This window comes from Tenrec ecaudatus, chromosome 15 (assembly GCF_050624435.1).
Source record: "Tenrec ecaudatus isolate mTenEca1 chromosome 15, mTenEca1.hap1, whole genome shotgun sequence".
Lineage (NCBI taxonomy): Eukaryota > Metazoa > Chordata > Mammalia > Afrosoricida > Tenrecidae > Tenrec > Tenrec ecaudatus.
In genome coordinates, this window is record NC_134544.1 from 106,467,649 (window position 1) to 106,483,902 (window position 16,254).

General features: G+C 41.7%; 1 non-coding gene across 1 annotated transcript; it reads right to left on the minus strand.

The window, feature by feature from the left end:
• Positions 1-14,511: 14,511 nt before the first annotated feature.
• Positions 14,512-14,618, minus strand: LOC142428317 (U6 spliceosomal RNA). The gene has a single exon (XR_012780240.1). It is a non-coding gene; the product is annotated as a U6 spliceosomal RNA (small nuclear RNA).
• Positions 14,619-16,254: the final 1,636 nt, after the last annotated feature.

Genomic DNA, 16,254 nt, shown 5'->3' on the forward strand with positions numbered 1-16,254 from the left:
CTTACTCATTTTACTATATCATCTTCACTATTACTACTTATGGAATGAGTGTGTTTTCATAAATAGTCAGCTATATCTTCCATGAACTTATTTTTTCTTACTCAGTTAAAATAACGTATACCAAAATATTATTTCATTAGGCGTAATTTGCTTACTTCCTCTTTTCACATAAAAACCAGCACACAAAATGTAACATAAGAAAAATTGAAAAACAACCAATTGAATAATACAAAAGTGTGTAAATTATTAAGAAAACATTCAAACCAAGCAATACAATATTTGAAATATAAGGAAATATTAATTTATCACCGTAAGTCTGACAGTATTCCCTAAATAAATTTAATTAATTTGCAAGATATGTTAAAGATACATTGGCAAGATTAACATAAGTTGTAAAATTTAATTTAAAAAATAGCATCAATGTTGTGAAAAAGATTGGCAAGATGCCATAAGATTAGGACATATCTCTACAAACTCAGAAATTTTCTAGAGTGCAGTACCTATTTTCTGGGAAAAAAATCCTTCCTTGCCTGAATGGTCCTAAAACAATTCAAGTGCGTAGGGCTCATGGAAACTCAGCAATCGTTGGAGGCTCTTCATTTCAAGGCCAGGGCATTGGTTTCTCAGGTTTCAATTCAAAGAACCTAGGGACAAAGCATAAGGGTTGATCAAATGTAGATCAGTTTCCCGGTGCTGGACGATGGAACACCCCATACTATCTATCCACTCATACCTCTATAATGTGTAATCACGTGGAGATAATCACAACACTCTGCCCACGTACAAGCTCTAGGCCCTCTCTGGACCCCTGCCCATCCATTTCCACTCTGGACACCTGCTCTTTCTCTCTTCGTCTGACTCTTCCTCCTCTGAGTCAGGCATCTATTCCTTATTCTGCAATGTGAGCCATGGATGCACTGATGCTGAGAGTCCTTCCATGCACCCATCAGAGAACTGAAGTGAATTGGCATATCGAAAGTCATCCGAAATCTGGAGGAGGTCTATTTAGAGGGGCATGGCTTCATTCTGCTTACCTGAATCAGAAGCTACTGAACCCATGTATTTGAAAAAACAAAAACCAAATAAAACAAAAATGTAAATTAAAAATTTATAAATTTCTAGAGATTGAGTACTGTTTGCTGTGACAGTGAGAAACTATTGGGGCCAGTCATTAGTGAAGCACCACATTTTGTGGGCTTTGACTATAAAACCCCTCCAGATTTTTACGTGAACTTTCAAAATAAGCCCTGGGTTTCAGACACTGGAGAGGGAGACTTTTAACAACTCAAAAGATTTCTCACCAGCGGAAGGTCAATTCCATTGACTTTTCATATCTGGAGGTAAAATATTTTCCCTATCAACCACACACCCCATATCTTACCCATGAGACCTAAGTGTGAGGGTATAGTGAACAAGTATTAAAAGATCCAAGATAAAGAAAGGAGATACTGCAATGAAGTAAAGGAACACGGACAGGCCAAACTATAAACTACACCACAGGCATGAAGGTCAGAGTCTTACTGCCCAGGTGCTATAAAAGATTCAGCCTCAATCAGAAGAACACACAGAAAACTCCCTGTTCTCCCACTTCATCACCATGTAGATTCCCAGCATCACAATCCTGCATTACAATTTAGAGTGGGAAGAATCTGCTCCTCTGTGGAGAAAACAAAACAAAACAAATTACATATAGCAAACATAGCTATAGTCTAACCCTTGCCAGGTTAGCACGAATCCCCACAAAACTTAGTTTCCCACAAAACTTAGTTCTGAAAAATGTTTCTACCTCAAAGAAACACTCATTATTAAGATAAATTTTCATTTATCTGAATACGCCCATCACATTTGTAGGCTGATTTTCTGTGTTGCCATACCTCAAATTTAACTCATTAGTCTTATTGAAGGTTTTTAAATTTTATTTTACATTGAAAACTGAACTGAGTATTTTTTCAATGTCTTGTCCAATCAGTATTCTTTACCAAATCGCTGTAGTTTGTCCAATAGAAGTGTTCAGGACACATGGTTCTAGAAATGGAGTGCTGTGTGAAAAAGAGCCCTTATTCATAGACGTGGAGACCGTGGGACAAAATTATTTGCAGAGCACATTGAAATCTGCAAACGAAGTGAAAAGACTACAATGGATGGATGGATGGATTTTGATAAGAGTAGTACGAACCCCCAGTAAATTGATTTTAAAAAAGAAGAAAAGAAATGTCTAGGAAATGATTGTGACATATGTACAAATGTTCTTGATACCATTGATGTATGGGTACAAGAACTGTAAGAGTCCTCAATAAAATTTATTCTTTTTTAAAAAAAATAGTGAGGAGACTTAGAGATGATCACATTCTAATAGAGAATAAGTCAAGTGTAGCAATGAATAAAGAAAACATAAATAGCAATTAAGTAATTTCAAAATATAATGAAATTAGTATGTGAAGCCAGAGGCCTCAGGATAATCTACCAAGTTTAAAAGACAAAATGAAAATTATTTATTATACCTAAGATGTATCATAAAGAGCAAACTTGTCATTATCCAAAACAGTTGACTAGGACTAGAATTCAGATTAGGAGCACCAGGAAGAAACATGTGGTTAATATCTTATAGAGAGAGTCCAGACTGCATCACATTTGAGAATGACATGTTGTTTTGTATATGTACCGTCCATTTTGACTAAAGATCACTCTTTATAGAGACTGGAACTGCCCCCATAGGGATCTCTAAACTGTAATCTTTTTGGACACCAATTGTCAGTTTAACTGTGCAAGGGACCAGCTGGTGGGCGGTACCTGCTCACCTTTCAAACAGCATCCACGATCTTGAACTTTGTGTCGCCAGGGATTGCTACATCATCACTTACAACTATGTAGAGAAACACAGTTTACAAAAACATTTAATTGGCATGTATAAGGTTTAACTGTAAGCAAGGGTTTTTCCATCTCAATCCTATCACCCACCTAATCTGGGTTGAGAGCAGTAACCTCTATTAACAGGAAATTAATCTCTATTAAGCAGTAAATAAAGGGAGAACATGCTTTCTGTGATGTCCATAAAGATGACTTCATTATTTTCATTTCTTTTTTTAGTATTACACCTCTCTTTCATTTATATTCATGCTTATGCAAAATGAACCACATAGTATATTTCAACATATGAAAACTGTCTTGTCTATCACACTATTAATTATAAAAGTTTATAAGAGAACATGTGTTCACATTCTATTGAAAAAACAGAGTTGTTGGTCCTAGTTAGAATACGAAAATGAAAGTACCATTGCCATGTTCACACTGTAAATCCAACATTCATTATAGAATGTATAATAAATAGAAAGTGTAGACAAGAGTCTTAAATGACTTCAGGGTATGTAATAAAATTCCCAGAAAAGGATAGAGGCATGGGTCTTAAACAGAATTGGAAGTTGTCTCATATGTGAATGTCAGTAGGTTGAGAAATACCCAACTCAATGTAATCAATAGAAGAAATATATCCCTAACATCTATACATATGGTAAGAGGGAAAACAAATTAAAAAACTAGGTTGTCTACATAAACATCTATCAAGAGTGTGCCAGGCCTAAGAATGGCCTGCTATTTTGTCAAACTACAGTGCACACAAAGGACCACGGAACCCATCACCTGCATTATGCAGAGATATCAAACCAAAAGAGGAAGCCCCACTTAAAATGAGGAGCACAAGAAATAGTCTGTCATCTCTAGAGGAGAATTTTCCAATTAGAACACCAATGGTAATGCTGAACCTGCCTTGAAATGCACAACAGTTCATATAATTTCTGCTCAACATACCCCCCTTCTCCTTCCCTCAGGATCATAGTCTTCCAAAAGTTGAGGGAAAAATAGAAAACTTTTAACTTTTTAATTACATTTCTCAGTGAACTATTTGAAACTCAATTATCCTACTCTCATAGATTAAAAGTTCTCTCTTCCCTGGCCTCCTCAGAATGGTATGATTTACCTTTAAAATAGAGAGCCAAGAGGTCATTTCCTGGCAATATTCAGAAAAAAGAATAAGATTTTCTATTCTGTCATTTTTCATCTGCAAATTAATACACATTTTCCTCCTGTCATCATTTATATTCAAGGAATATATAGAGATAATAGTGTATAAGTTTATTAGCTCAAAAAAAGTAGATTAGCTTAATTCTGGATAATTACGTTACTACTGAAAACGTTCTCTGAAGATCAATTTAATAATAATAATAAGCCACCATTTCTGGTAGGTATAGGGGACCTATGGGTGGGTCTCATTGATTAATAGCTAATATCATTCCAACATTTCCCAAAAATGCCAAGTACAAGAATTTAAAAATAATTACTAAACAATCCTGTATAATAAGTAGTCTACTTACATCAGACTATAAGCTAACGTTCACTTTCGATGAGGCAAGATAAATGATTTCTAACAAAAGCTGCCTCTGCAATCATTATATTAGAAATAATTATTATGAAAAATATATAGATAGGTCCTAGTAAATGGCAAAATATTTCCAAGACAAAGTTTTATAACAAAAATAAGGGAGGGATTGGCGCATTTAATATAAATACTGAACACATTGTGATAGAATTCTAATAATGCTGGCTTCAGGGAATAACACACTTTATTGAATGAGACTTTTTGGAAAAGCAGGGATCAATTCTTCAGTTATTTAAACTGTTCTACTTGAAGACCAAAAACGCGTGGTTCAATGTACAAAATAGTTATCAACACAGCTCATTTTAAAGAACAAAACACGCATCAAATGACATTTCTGCAGTTATATTCTCACTGCAGGATCGTGTAGAATATGCACCTTTTTCTAACTTTGGGTTAAAATATCTACAAGACTGTGGTCTTCGAGGCCTTTTTCCATCTGCCAGTTCTTGCCGATCCTCAGGAGACAGTAGATGCTCTCTCATTCCACTCACCACCATCTTAAGGCAATCAGGGTTGTCTTGAATGAGGGGTTCAACTGGGACGGTTTTACACCAGAAATTCTTGGAGATGAGAGGAATTCTGACGTTAGCGAGGACATCAATCATAAAAGGCTGGCGATTCGGCGCATCATGTCTCAGTCCCCTGACGGCAGCATCATAAACCTGCTCCTCTGTGCTCACGGTCAGGGGTCCTGATTGAGCAGACATGTTACTCGCTGAGCATCAAGTTAGAGAAACTCCTCAGTTTTGTAAACGTCAGTGAAATGCTGGTGAATAAAGGCGTGTACAGTGGCTTTCAACTCAGGACAGTCTAGACACGCTGCTAGAACGCTTAGACCAAGACAGTTTGAAGCATCCACTTGCTCTTTCAAAAAATCAACACACATGTTCTTCACAGGCTGAATCTGGTACTGGTTTGCTGCATCCAACAGAGACTGCACATTGTTGCTATTCATGGTTGCTATTCACAGTGTAAGCATATTCCACCAGGTGTTCAATAATGTCAGGTCGGTGTCTTTGAGTTCTACGTCAAAGGACTTTGATTCCAGCGTGTCAGTTGTGAACATGACATTAAATACTGGCCTGGCTACAGCCAGGACCACACGATGAGTAGGGATCTCTCTTTCCTGATCCATGAGAGTCACATCACACAAAGTTCTCCGTCTTCACATGTCATTCATGACTGCCATGGCGCCCGCCAACAATTTCGCTTCTTCCCAAGCGGCAGGTTTCTTCTCGGTTTTTCTCCTGCTGCTCCGCGCCACCCTAGAGGCTGACATCCTGCCTGAGCTCCAGGGCTCCCCAGGCCCGGCCTGGTGTGGGCTGTGGTCTGCGGACTGAGTCTTTGCAGCTGCAGTCTCAGCCGCAGGTGTGGGCCCTTTGGCAGGGACCGCCTCTTCCTGGCTCCTCCCCAAGCCCCGCCCCAGGCGCGCCAGGCCCCGCCCACCCCACCAGGCACCTGTGTTGGTGCAGCAGCAGAAATGAGCGGGACAAAAACTGCCTTGAGAGGAAGTGAAGGCAGAGACCCTACTCCTCCCTGACCCTGCCAGCTCCTCCCACCCCGGGTCACGCCCAGAAAGGGCAGGAAGTGGCGGTGTCTTATTCCGAACTCCAGTTCATGGCAAGGCTCCTACTGTCCATGCTCTGCTCGCGGTGCCAGAGAAGCGCTCACAGCCTGAGCCCCTTGTTGCTGGCGCTCCCAGGTGGGAGGCTCTGGGATCGGGGACGTGCGAGTGGGCAGAGGCTATTTTAGGGTGCCCCTGCTGCACACAGCAGTCTGCTGACTAGGGTGCAAGCACCCTTTCTCGCCCCAGGAGCCCTGCCAGCGCTTCTCTTGGTGAGAGATGGGCGGCTGTCCCAGAAGCCGGTCCTATTTCCCCACTTTCGGATTGGTTGGGGTTCATGGTGGGATTCCCTGTTGGAGAAAGGGGATCCCGCCTTGGGTTTGGGGCTTCAGGGTTCCCTGATTCTCTCTTTGCGGGTCTCCTAACCCCCTCCCTTGTTTCCTTCCCCACAGCGGCGCCTCCTCCCGGAGACTCCTTGTGCCTCCTCAGCTCAAAGGTGAGCCCCAGGGTCCTGTTCTGCTGACCTCCCTCTGGACCCGACCAGACTCTGTTCTAGGTGCAAGATATCTTGCTGGTCCATAAGAGAAACGTCCTCCCTGGCTTTAAAATATTGATGGTGGGTTTTTTTTCTTTATGTTTATATTTTTATCTATATATTACTATGTTTTATTTTTCCTTCCCACTAAAATTTCTTTCTGTTCGTTATCGTTTCTGTTGGGTTTCTCAGTTTGTGAAGCACAGGAGTGGATGCCTACAGATAAGAAATGATGGGAGGGTTTGTAGGGGATGTCTCGTTGGGGTGGGGGTGGGTGGTGTCTGAGTTGGGGAAAGGAAGGGGCTTTGGGGATCAACGAATGAAGGAAGGAGGGAACTGAGCACTAGAACTAATGGTGATGACAGAAGTCATTTTAAAGGCGATTTAGTCATGGTGGGAAAAAAGACAATGTTGTGAAATTGATTGTTGTACTAATTGTACAGTTCTTGTGATGTTTGAATGGTTGAATTGTGGGATATGTACATTAAGTGTCGCAAAGGGTATTCAAAAAGAAAAGGTCTCCATCATGAAAACTATCGAACTAAATAAACTATGCATGAGTCAAAAACCAAAGCGAAACAATCAAACAAAAAATTAGGTATTACCAATGTGTTTGACTTCTTTCTCTGGGATGAAAATGGAAGTGGCCCTGAAACAGGCCCTTGGGTTTTGAACGTTGTGAGGCTGAAGGTCAATTTACTTGGAGCTGGTGTAGTGGGCGTTGGCCCTGGTGCCCTCGGCCATGGCGCGCTTGGCCAGCTATCCAGGTAGTAGCAGGTGCACAGCTGTCTGGATATCCCTGGCAGTGATGGTCGAGCAGTTCGGAATATGTAGTTGAGGTGCCTGATGGGTGATGTGCACGAAGGTGTCATTGGTTTGTGAGTTCACGATGCCCATGGCCCTGGACGAGATGCTGGAGTCCGCGTGGAGCTACTTGAGCACCTTGTGCACATACACAGAGTAGGTCACCTCACTCCTTCACTGGCATTTCTTACTGTGCTTCCTTTGAGCCATAGCTGCAGCCTCCTTGGGGCCCCTCCTCGGGCAGGCAGGGACTTAGTGGGGTCAGGTGGGTTGTTTGACTGGGACAGTACACCTGGAAAAGGTAACGCAGGTGTGCTAAGGCGAGCTCAGGGAGGACAGAAACTCTTGTGGAGCAGAAGGGCAAAAGTTTGCTTAATCTTTATTTTCAGTACGAATACAGACCATGAAAGCGGGGCCTAACGATCCTTCTGACCTTTGGTTTTTAAGCAGGAGGTGTCAGAAAAGTTATCACAGGGACAACTGGCATGTGGTGGCCAACCATTCACAGTGACGTCACGTTTTGTTCCTTTGATGTCAGCTCTTTCTATTGCTGTGAAGCAGAATTCACCAAGCATTGGATGATTCACCCTCTAATGGGGAACGTGAGCTGAGTTTAGACCTTCTTGAGACATATTAGTTTTACCCAAATAGGGATGTGTTGTTACCATGGTAACCCTGCTCAGAAAAAGAGGAACTGCAGGTTTTCATTGGGTGTGTGTGCTTAGTTGAGGAGCCAATGGGATGAAGCTGCCTTCTCTGGGATTAAGACAGACTCTTAAACTGCAGGGAGGATAGGACACGGCCAGGGAGCCTCCATTGGGCTTGGATAACCTCCAACTCTGCTGGCCTGGGCTATGGCTGTCTGTGGATGCCAGTCCCCACTATGCACTGGGACCAAAACGGTGGCAGCCCCCTCACCTGCCTGTCACACACCTCATGTTAGTGGTGATTCTGGTGCTAGAACATTGGTAGACAACCTGCTTTTGGTCAGGGTTTCCTATGGAGCAGGGCAGCTCCCTCCCTGTGATCTATTGCTGCCTTAACAGGACCTTCCAGTTGACCTCCCAAGTGGCGACGAGAAAAATAAGTCCCCACTCGGTCCCAGTGGAAGGGGACAAGGCTCCTAATGGTGGTGCCCAAGGCGCATGTACACATCGGAGCATCTCCAGCCAGTTGCCGAAATGGGACTCCTGGTCGAGCTCCCATATAGTGATGAGAAAAATGACTAATCCCCACCTGATGCCAGTCCATCCACCTTTTGCAGCAGGAGCAGCCTGCGGTCTCAGGTGAGGGCCACAGGAACATTGATAACAGGTTATTTCTGGTCTCCTAGAAAGTATTAGTAAGTGTTCTTTCAAAACTATTGTTATGTGTGAACCCAATAACTTGAACTTAAACAAACAAAAAAACAAGGAAAAATGTTTATTCATCCTATGCGAATAATGTAGTCTCTAGATGCCAGAATCTTTAATTTTCATCTATCTTACAGTTAGTCTGGAAGGGTCTCATGAAATTTTATTTTGATTTAATTGCCCATCGACCTTTAAAGCAGCCTGAAACCCACTCAACTCTCATTAGTTCCTTGTTCTGCTGGATCCTTTGATCCTCCAACTGACCCCTCAATATAGAGGCCTATATGATTTACACTTCCCTTGAAAGACAAAATGTCACGACTGATGACTGTGTGCTGTCCTTACCCTAGAGCCCACATTCATGAAAATACTCTGCCATATGGCGGCCCGTGTGGAGCTTAGAGAATTGCTTCAGCTCGCCTCCAAAAGAATGGTATATTGAGGGGTAGGAAGTCCTCACTGATTTTGTTGTCACCTTGTTTGTTCCTTTTTTTTTTAACTAAAGAAACTTCTTCCCTTTTTTAATAAGAAAAATAATAACTTTGTAAAAATAACTAGCACACTAGCATGTCTTTATGCAGGCCTTGGGTGTTTATTTGTGGTTTCTGGGGCTGTTGTCATATTAGCTGTCATTGAGTCAGTTCCATCTCACAGGCACTGAGTGAACTACAGAACAAAGCACTACACTCTCCTGTGCCAACCTCACAATTTAGGATGAACCCATTGTTGCAGTCACTTTGTTAATCCATTCAATAGAGGGATTCCTATTTTTCACTGCCCCTCCACTTTATCCAACTTAACATCCTACTCCAGGGACTGTTCTCTTGATAACTTGTCCAAAGTATCTAATACGAACTTTCACCATCTTTACCGCTAAGTAGCCCTCTGAAATTACTTATCTGATATTACTTCTGCCAAGACAGACTTGTTTGTACCATCGCTATTCATGGTACTTGGGGTGTTCTTGGCCAGAACTACAACTCAACTACATTGATTATTCTTCTGCCTGCCTAATTCAGTGCCCATCTTTCGCATGCAGAGGAAGCCATTGACAATAGCATGTTTTAGTCAGGTGAACCCAATTCTCAAGGTAATATCTTTTTAAAAATCATTTTATTGGGGGCTCGTACAATTATTATCACAACCCATACATACATCCATTGTGTCAAGCACATATGTGCATTTGTTGCCACCATCATCCTCAAAAAACTTGCCTTCTACTTGAGCCCTTAATATTGGCTGCTCATTTTCCCCCTCCCTCCCCATTCCCCCTTACCTCATGAATCTTTCATAATTTATAAATTATTATTTTGTCATATGTTATACTGTCTGTTGTCTCCCCCCACCCCCGCCCTCTTCTCTGCTGTCCATCCCCCAGGGAGGAGACTATACGTAGATTCTTGTAATCAGTTCCCCCTTTCTACCTCACATTCCCTCCACACTCCAGGCATCGCCACTCTCACTACTGGTCCTGAAGGAGTCATCTGTCCTGGATTCCCTGTGTTTCCAGTTGGTATCTATACCAATGTACATCCTTTGGTCTAGCCAGATTTGTAAGGTAGAATTGGGATCATAATAGTGGAAGGGAGGAAGCATTTAAGAACTAGAGGAAAGTTATATGTTTCATCGTTGCTACCCTGTACCCTGACTGGTTCATCTCTTCCCCATAACCCTTCAGTAAGGTGTGTCCAATTGGCTACTGATGGGCATTGAGAGTCCCCTCTGCACTCACTCACATTTACAATGATATGATTTTTTGTTTCTTGATGCTTGATACCTGATCCCTTTGACAGCTTGTGGTCACACAGGCTGATGTGTTTCTTCCATGTGGGCTTGTGCTGTTTCTGAACTAGACAGCCACTTGTTTATCTTTGAGCCTTTAAGACCCCAGATGCTATGTATTTTTATAGCCAGGCACTATTAGCTTTCTTCCTCAATGTAATATATTTCCAGCACTGTAAAGAGGTGTTATTCCCCTGTTTCATCCAATGTAATGTAGCTGTAGTTCTCTTGACTGTTACTATCACCATTTGGGGTGTTTTGGGGGGATTTTTTTTTCACAAACTTAACTTTTTCTGGAAGGACTTAAAATTACTCAAGCTTAGATTAAGAATGTTGATCAAGGTAGGATTCAGACCATGACAGTGTGTGTGTGGGCGGGGGGAGGGTGGGAGCTTTTTGGAACTAGAGGAAAGTTGTAGTTTTCGTTTCTACATCGTACCCTGACTGGTTTGTCTCCTCTCCAAGACCCTTCTGTAAGGGGATATCCAGTGGCCTACAAATGGGCTTGCAAGTCTGGCTAGACCAGGTGATGTACACTGGTACACATGGGAACTGGAAACATAGGGAATCCAGGTTGATGATCCCCTAGGGACCTGTGGGGTGAGTGGTGATACCGGGAGGATTTTGGGAGGGTGGGTTGGAAGGAGGAACTGATTTCAAGGATCTACATGTGGCCTCCTCCCTGGGGAACAGACCACCGAAAAGTGGATGAAGGGAGACGTGGGACAAAGCAAGATATGACAAAATAATAATTTATAAATTATCAAGGGTTTGTGAGGGAGGGGCCAGTGGAGAGGGAGGGGAAAAATGAGGACCTGATGGCAGGGGCTTGGGTGGAAAGCAAATATTTTGAGAATAATGAGGGCAACGAATGTACAAATGTGCTTTACACAATTGATGTATGAATGGATTGTGATAAGAGTTGTATGAGCCCCTAATAAAATGATTTTTTTAAAAAGAAAGAATGCTGATCAAGTAGGTCCAACCTTGTTCTTTAACCAGCCTGCCTCAGAGCTCTGAGATTGAAACCTGGACTTAAGACCTAGGGGAAGGTGAACAAGCGGCCATCTAGCTCAGAAACAAATAAGCCCACATGGAAGAAGCACACCGGCCAGTGCGATCACGAGGTGCCCAAGGGACCAGGTATAAGGCATCATGCAAAAAAAAAAAAAAAAAGATATAAGTGTGTGTTTGTATGTGTGTATATGTATATATGTATGTGTATATATGTATATATATATCATATCAAATGAAAGGGGAAGTGCAGAGTGGAGACCCAAGGCCCAAGTGTCGGCCAATGGAGATCCCCTCATAGAGGCGTTTAGGAGAGGAGATGGGTTAATTAGGGTGTGAGGTAGTATCGATGAAGAACACAGCTTTCCCCCAGATCCTGGATGCTTCCTCCCCCTAACTACCATGATCCGATTTCTACCTTGCAGGGCTGGATAGGACAGAGGCTGTACACTGGCACATATGAGGGTTGGAGGTACAGGGAATCCAGGGTGGATGATACCTTCAGGACCAAGGGTGTGAGGGACGATGCTGGGAAAGTGGAGGGTGAGTGGGTTGGAAAGGGGGAACTGATTACAAGGATCCACATGTGACCTCTTCCCTGGGAGAGGGACAGCAGAGAAGGGGGGAAGGGAGACTCCGGATAGGGCAAGATATGACAAAATAACGATGTATAAATTACCAAGGGCATATGAGGGAGGGGGGAATGGGGAGGGAGGGGGGAAAAAAAGAGGACCTGATGCAAGGGGCTTAAGTGGAGAGCAAATGCCTTGAGAATGATTGGGGCAGGGAATGTATGGATGTGCTTTATACAATTGATGTGTGTATATGTATGGATTGTGGTAAGAGTTGTATGAGTCCCTAATAAAATTTAAAAGAAGAAAAGAGAAAAAAAATGATTACGGCAAAGACTGTACAGATGTGCTTTATACAATTGATGTATGTATATGTATGAACTGTGAAAAGAATTGTATCAGCCCCAATAAATTGTTAAAGTAAAAAAAAAAAAGACCTAGGGGAATGGTGAGCCTTATATTCCAGATATTTATGACAACTGGGCATGACAGAGTCAAAGATAAATTGTGTATTTTTCTAGTAGTCTGACTTGCATATTAGTTTTATAGGGGCACAAACATACACCCCTGTCAAATAACTGCCACTTCACAACTCCCTGACTAAGAAACTCTCGGGGGGTTGAAAAGGGCAATGCCAATGACATCAATCTAGGATATCCGACTAGCCACATCAGGCTAATGTCTCCCTACTTTATCACAGCTTAGCCTCTTCCCGTCACATTCATTTTGTGTTCCTACCCTTCCAGGCTCCTGGTCGAGCAAGTTTCACAAGTGGTGCCAAGATACTAGCTTTTTCTCTCTCCCTAGAAATCCAAAACTATGGGTGAGATGTAGGTGTTATAGTGAGATAATCAGGGAAAAGGATAAAAACATGTAAAGGGGAAGAAACTGTTGGTAGAAAGGTACACAGATAGTATCAGCACTGAAATAATTGATCACACCTCATAATTCTGTAAATTTTTAAAGTACATTGTAAATGTTTTTATAGCAATAAAACTAGCATAAGAATATTGTAGCATTGAGTTTATTGACTTTGGCTTGAAAACATAGATTCTTCCTGAAAATTCACCTATTTTGATAACAAATTAAAGTGTGTGGGTTCCTCTATGAAGTCAACCTTTCAAAACCTAGGCCAACGCTCAACTTAAGCATTGAATTCCCAAGGCTATACAGTAATCCAGGGTCATAATTGCCTTTCAGGAAGACCTGGAATCCATTCATCCTCTGAGACTAGGAGATACCTGCTTCTATTACATGAATGTCAATGAAGGGGACCTGACGAAGAGAAGAATGGACTCTATTAGCATAGCGTGGGCTCTGTCATTAAAACAAATACCTCAGGTTGAATCCTAATCTTCAGCTCAGGGGCACAGGGTGGGCACTCCTTAGGGCAAGAAGTGCAGGCCAACAACCTGACATACCTAAGTGATCACTCCTCTTCTCATTCAGGTTGCAGATTTGCCACACATACCAAAATACAGGCCAGTCTAGGGAGCCAGAAGCCTGGGACTGCTGTCTTGCACACTTAAGCATCACAAGGATTTGAACTTCTGAATGGTTGTGAACCAAATCTGTTCACCTCACTGCAAATGTCCTAGTGTCTCTGCTTTTTATTTAGAGGGTGCATTGATTTTTATTCCAGAAGCTTGACTACAAAATGGTGAGTACTACAGAAACCTAGGGTATTTGCATTATACAAAGTAAGGTCAGGTAGTGATCGCTGGAAACCTGAGGTTAGATTATAAGGTAAAAGTGTGATGGGCGGGGCACAATGGATGGAGCTTTCTGAAGCTGTCTATTGCTATCAAATGCATATGTGGTTCCAAGCACTGGATAACTGTGATGGTCTTCCTTATGTGCCTTGAGGCTTGTTACATAAGGTATCAGCATCCCAGTTTGGGCCTTGGTTTTTTGAAATGTGTAATAAACTTCCTGAGTAGAGTCCAGATATAAAGGTCTACCAGAGGACATGAATTCTTAGCTCATCCAGAGTCACCATTGCTTCTTCACTACAGTTTTCTTTATTCCATCAGGCAGTGACATATTTTCTTTAGATTTTTAAAGATGGCAGATTTGGCTCTTACACTGTTGGACGTATCTTCTCATGGCTTCATCAAAAGAATGAGTCTGTTTGAAATGTGTCCAGTTGGTCAATAAATGAGAATTCCTATTCCTTATATTTGTTTATGTTGATAAAAAGCCCTGAAGAAACATTCCTCACTGGTAATGTCCCTTTCTACAACAGATGAAATCCTTCCTAGGCTTGCAGTATCTTTACCTTGCCTTACATAATTAACACAATTATTGTGCTATTATTAAAAACACAGCCACTGAAGGTGGTTTATTTTGCTTGAACTTTTTTTAAAAAACAAATAATTGTGTCTCTTCAGAGGATCCCATTCATAACATATCCCATGTATTGAGGTTGATACCTCATCACCTTTACTTTTTTTTTTTTAAATATGGAATGCTTCACGAATTTGTGTGTCATCCTTGTGCAGGGGCCATGCTAATCTTCTCTGTATCGTTCCAATTATAGCACATGTGTTGCCGAAGCAAACACCATCTTTGCTTTTTAATAGCATTTGTCCTGTACTTCTTCCAAGAGACCAAAAACAAAAGATACAAACTCATTTCCATAGAAATGATTCCAACACAGAGTAACTTTAAAGTTGTGGGTAGAGCTGCCCTAGAGGTTTCTTGCACTGTAACTATGTATGGGCATAGAAACTTTGTCTTTCTCCAGTGAAATGACTGATACTTTCAAAGTACTGACCCAGCAATTAGCTCACTGTACTACCATTGCTCCATTATCCATGATAGGTTTGTGATAAGAATTGTACGAGCCCCCTAGAAAATGATTTAAAAAAAAAAACCATCTCTTAATTTTCAATGAGAATTCTGGATGTCCTGCTTCTGCAACAGGTCTTTTTGAAGATATTATTACTTATTTTAAAAGGGACACCACTAACTTCCTTTTCTATCTCTTCATTCAGGAACATATCACTTCACATGCTCATTGTTTTTTATCCATTTTTAGATACAGCTTGATGGCACTTTTGAAGATATCACAGAAGCCCACATTTTATTTAGTCTGCTAATCCAGAGACCACAAATCTGGGATGATTTCCAAGCTCAGCCCCTTCAAGTGTCTTGTGAATAACTGCCGGCCTGCCTTTAGGAGAACACAAGTAGGTGATGATACTGGCAGTATAATCATTGAGCTTGTATTCCGTTAGTTTAACTAGTAAAATTCAGAACCATGAAAGGGAGGTCATCATGTGCTTCAATATTCTCAGTCCCTCTTCAATTCTTATTTGTCTCATTCATATGCAATCCTTGTATGAATATCCTGTGTGAGAACTTTGTATGAATATCCTGTGTGAGAACTTGGTATGAATTTGTGTAACCATAAGTTTCCAGGATATAAGTAGCAATAGATATTGGTTTCAGCATATTTGTTAGTCTAGGTAGACTAGAGAAACAAATTCATAGACACTCACGTGTATAAGAAAAAAGCTTTTGAGAAAAAAAAAGAGAAAGAAAAAAGCTTTATATACAAGAACAATTGGGTATTAAGAAAACATCCGAGCCCAGTCCAGATCAAGTCCATAAGCCCAATATTAGCCCAGATGTGCAATACTAGTCCATAAATTCCTTGTTACACTCACACAGCCAAGTAATGATGGATGCAGGAAGATCACAGGCCAATGGGTGAAAAGCCTTGTAAATCCAGTGGCAGTAGAAGCACCGCAGCGCTGGCAGGGGTCTCCACATGGCTCCTATAACTCCCAGGGCTCTGGCTCCATCAGCCTTTCTCCATGTGGCTTGTCAAAAGCGATGTCTAGTGATGGGGAGAGGGCGGGGGTCCCACCCCCAGTGAGCTATTTGTCTCCTTAGTGCCTCCAAAGAGGTCATCAAGCTGCTGCCTGATTGACAGGCTAGCCCCCACCCCTCTCATTCTTAAGTATGTGCTTTTTGTGTTGTGTTTTTGGGGGGTTAGCTAAGTTCATTCATTTCAAACTCATAACAACCCTATACACAAAAGAACAAACCAACGTACAATATTGAGTCATTTTCATTATGGTTCATAACTCTGAGCCCATTATTGAAGCTATTGTGTCATTCCATCTCCTCATGGGCCTTATTCTGTTTGACTGTCCTCTACTTTGCCAAGTATGATACCCTTTTCCAAGTAC